Source organism: Rattus norvegicus, chromosome 3 (genome assembly GCF_021556685.1).
Source record: "Rattus norvegicus strain SHRSP/BbbUtx chromosome 3, alternate assembly SHRSP_T2T, whole genome shotgun sequence".
Classification (NCBI taxonomy): domain Eukaryota; kingdom Metazoa; phylum Chordata; class Mammalia; order Rodentia; family Muridae; genus Rattus; species Rattus norvegicus.
In genome coordinates, this window is record NC_141536.1 from 69,529,951 (window position 1) to 69,534,707 (window position 4,757).

The window sequence follows — 4,757 nt, forward strand, 5'->3', positions numbered from 1 at the left end:
CTCACACATTGTAGTAGGCTGGCTATGTGGTTGGTGGGCTCCCAGGTGACATCCTCCATCCACACTGGGCGGCATGTTAGCAAGCAGATATCTACGCTGTGCTGTGATATGGCCCCCTGTGCTGTGCACTAGAGGGCATGTCTGTGGGAGGATGGCAGTCCTTAGGTCTTTGCCTCCCTCCTTCAGGCTGTGCTGCTTGGATTTAATTTGATTTGATTTGATTTTTATTCATCCTAGGCATAAGACAGCCTTGGCCACCAAGCCAGGTATCAAACTAGGATGAACAAAGGACAGCCAACTGCTTTGCCTCTGACTGATATAAGACCAACACCAACAGGGTGTCTCTTTGCCCGTTGCCAGGGGACAAAGGTTTTTTCTTTTCTTTCTTGTTTTTTTTTAATATTTTTTTTAACATTTATTTATTTATTGAGTATACATCATACAGCTTTCTGCCTGCATGTACACCTGCAGGCCAGAAGAGGGCACCAGACCTGATTATAGGTGGTTGTGAGCCACCATGTGGTTGCTGGGAATTGAACTCAGGACCTCTGGAAGAGCAGACAGTGCTCTTAACCACTGAGCCATCTCTCCAGCCCTTCTTTCTTGTTTTTAAAGTACAAGATGGTTGGGATATTTATTTATTTTTAACCCTTCCTGCTGAAACATGAGAAAGATAATGGCAGAAGGTCCTGGTTGGGGCAAAGGGCTCATATGACTACTGTGATAGCCCAATGGGAACAGAGAGCCTATCATGAAGTAGGTGTTGAATAAAAGGAAATTGTAACAGTAATGATGCTCTGGACCCCGTGGGCAACTTTCCTGACTGCTAGAGGTGGCAAGGAGTTGGAAGGCATCATCTCTGCCTTAGAGGTGACAGGCAGAAGTCCAGATGTTGGATGGCTCAAGAAAGAACATTTTATACCATTATACTGGCTAAGCTCTTTGTGCCCAGAGCTCTTCATGCTCCTATCAAGAAGTTCAGCTTAGAATAAATCGAGAGGTCTTTGTCAACAACATGCATTCTGATCTCTTTACAGATAGAGATCAATGTAGTGTGGCATTCTGGGTCTTCCCCTAGATCATTTATCTATATTTTCATGTGTCTGTCTGTCTAGCTGTGCTGGGGCTATGAGGCATTTCTAAGTCTTGACCCTGGCCACCTTGCCTGGCCTTTGTCAGAGCTTGTAGCTGTGTGATTTAGTAGGGTGTGTGCTATCTCATAGGCTTTCTCTGGAGGCTGTCAGACAGCCTCCTCAGTTCGTGTGACTTGTGTCATCTGTCAGGACAGGCACACGTTACTCACTAGTTTTCACACACTCAAGTTAAGTCTTTCTTCCCTTTCCTGCCTTACCTGGGTCTGTATGGACCAAGGATGTGAGAGATGGGGAAGGCATGCATATTTATTCAGAAGCAATTTTGCAGAAGGATTGCAGACTTCTTTTGTGGTCATATTGACTCTGCTGTATCTTGATAAGTGATACTGGCAAATTACTCATATTTCTGTTTCCTTATCTGTAAAGTGGGGATAATAAAATTACTGAATTCAGAGGATCAAGAGGATTAAATAAAACAATCTTCATAGATTGAAAAGAGCAGTCGCCATCATTTTAGGTATAACAACAAAACCACTTATTATCGTTTTTCCAATCCGAATCTATCACTGAAACGCCTGATTTCACCCTACTGTGCCTCACCAAGGATGCCTGTGATGCAAAGCTTGGAAAATTTAACTACTTCTTCTCTGCATTCTCATATATGTGCAGGAAATTCTGCAGATGCGCACTTTTAAAGAAGCATTACTGAAAAAAAAAAGTAACAGGTGTCCAGATGGTAATGACTGAAAACAAGGTCTCTTCTGTCTAGAAGAACAACTGAGTGGCATTCGGGTGTATGATAAGATAGAATGCACTTCTGGAGACATCATATGTGGTCCAAGTGAAAGGAGGGCAATGTGGACTCTTGCCAGAGGGTGTGAGATTAGGGAAGAGAGCAGAACCAGACGCTTGGAGGATGTTTTATTTCCCAGCTGTCACATCTGGGAGTTCAGTACTATCTTTTTCTTCCAAGACTGTCTTTCAGAAGACAGAGAGGAGGTCACCTCCTGATGATAAATATTCTTGTAGTTTACGATCCTAAGAGTGTCATTTTGTTCACCAAATCACAGCCATTATGGAAAATCTCATAATGACTCTGGTCCCTGTGGGGAAGGACATTGTCTTGGTGCTAGCACTACTCACTGGAGTGCCATTCTCTTCTATTTCTACTTCCCGAGAAGGTGAGGTAGAGCTAGTGATGTGGTTTTCATTTCTCAGTTGCTTAGAAATCATCGTTTTCCCAGAATTGTCCTCCAAATCTTCATGGTAAGTTAATCTTCTGATGTCTATCTCTGGCTCAAATGGCTTCTATTTCTGAAGAACACCTGGAGAACTATTGCCTCCTTTCCCAAGAGTGGGTACATGTTTAAGCCCAACAGATACTTCTTCACTAAGGCTTTGAACACTAAACCTATACCTGGAGGTGTGGGCACAGTTAGAGAAATAGTGGAAGACTGATTGGAGTTATGGACAATCATAGACTTGGTTTTCTTCACTGAGGCTGCTTCTGCTTTGACTCTCGATTCAGATAAATATTTAAGTATGAGAGGCGCTGAGGGGAAGGATGGAGGAGAGGCTATCACAGAGTGAAGATCTCTCCAGAACCTAGTGTTCAGATTCTTGCTTGAACTGGTCCACACATTCCAACATTTTAGCATCCAGATCTGACCCCTTATAATGCTTCTTGCTCCCCAAAGTGGCTTCCAGATCTTTTGTTGGAATATGGACTTTGATTCGAGAATCAGAATATCAAGTCTCTACCGTAGAGCCTGTGAGGAAGAGGCTTAGAGGCTGGGATTTAGCTGGCTCCAGGCTATCTGGGCTCAGGTCATCTGAGCTCAAGTCCTCTTGTCCTACTTTGTGAAGGCCACCAAGCTGTGATTACAAAAAGTACCAGCACAAGACCCAATTTCAGTTGATATCAGGAAACACTGGTCAGCAGGCTGAAAGCCAAATACTAAGGGAAGGCTTACCAGAAGGCACTGTGTGTCTTAATCATGTGACAATCTAAGCATGAGCTCCAAGATGCCCATCACATTAGCTAACACGTCTGGTTCTGTTCCCACTGCCACATAGAACCTCCCAGTAAACAGGGGGAACATGTTCCTTTCCCTTTAAGCACCTGATCCACAGTTTCTGCTCATAAACTGCTGGCTTCAGTTAGATTTAGCGTTGGGGAAGGTAATATTTGTTCAGTATCTAGTGTCCAGGCATCTATTTACAGGAGAAAGAAAGATAACCATGGCTTCTACATGGCATTGCAAACATTTTTATAATCACCTAAGTCATCCCAGACTCTCTTAACAGTATGAGTCATGCTGCTAATAGAATTGGAAGGACTAAATGATCCAATGCAGGTTCTCGTGGGGTTTTTTCAAGGCTGGCAGTGAGCTGACCACATCTAGCAGGGGCTCCAGAACATTTCAGAGCATGTCTTCCCATGTGGCATTATATACTGTTTCTCCCGAAGTTTTTCTGTTTCCATTATTTGTTTTTTGGCCAGCTGAGCTCAAGGGAAGATTCTGTAACCTCTTTTAGCGAAGGTTGAGACCACTATCTCTAGGACTGTACCTTTCTAAAAGAACTGACCTTTGTCCCAGCTACCAATTAGCTTCCTGTTAGTTCTGTTTATATTCCACTCTCCAGACTACTACTAGAGGACAGGGTGGATATTTGAGAGGTCATGCGTGAGGAACTTGTCCACAGAGTTGGCAGGTAGCATCCTGTCTCTGGAGAACTGGTATTCAGTGTAGTGGTGAATTAATTAAAACACTTTGGCTCCCGGGTCACACACATGCTGCGCCTACCCAAGAGCTCTGGATTCACAAAGGGAAGACACACACACACACACACTCACACACACACACACACACACACACACACACACACACACACTCACACGCGCGCTGATTCCCTCAATGACTGGACACTAGTAAACCTCCCCATAGCTAGCAAACACTCCCCTCCATTATTCCTGAGTTAACATCTTTTAAAATCTATATATCATCTCTGCTACCCCAGACCTGTAGGGCCTCTTTCCCAGATTCTTACATGCCCTTGGGGCTTTGAGTTTCATCTTTCGTTGTCATGGTGATTCTCCTCCTCTTCCCCATCTCTCTTGGTCCCTTGCCTGCACAATCTAAAAGTCCCGTTCAGTTTCCCTGCCCAGTCATTGGCTATATGGCAATTCTTTATTACCAATAGCTGGGGCTAGGAACCCTTAGGTCTGAAAGTGCGGCTTTTGGGAGGTGAATAAGATAAAGCACTAGAACCAATTCCCAACAGCTTAATGCTTAGATTTAACTCATTTTTGGACTCAGAGGTTATATAGAACTGGGAGTGGAACTCCTGACATTTTACCAAGATGTGTATTCGTGTAACGCAACTCCCTGGACTTCTTAGATCCTGGTTAATGAGACAGATATACCAAGGTATTGGCAGTAGGACTGAAGGAGAAGGAGGGAGACACACACATACATGCGCGTGGTGGGGGTTCCTTTATTGCTTTATATGTCCCTTGGTTGCTTAGTGTTGTGAAATAATTATGAGGGATTAGAGGTGACTAAATTATAGACTCCGATTGTTCTGGATCCGTATCACACCTCTGTCCCTTAATATCAAAGCAATGAGCAAAGGACCAAGTCAAATCTCAGTTTACCATTT

General features: G+C 43.8%; 1 non-coding gene across 1 annotated transcript; it reads right to left on the reverse strand.

Moving 5' to 3' along the window:
• Nucleotides 1-224: 224 nt before the first annotated feature.
• LOC120102027 (small nucleolar RNA SNORA48) lies at nucleotides 225-366 on the reverse strand. Its single transcript, XR_015685139.1, has one exon. It is a non-coding gene; the product is annotated as a small nucleolar RNA SNORA48 (small nucleolar RNA).
• Nucleotides 367-4,757: the final 4,391 nt, after the last annotated feature.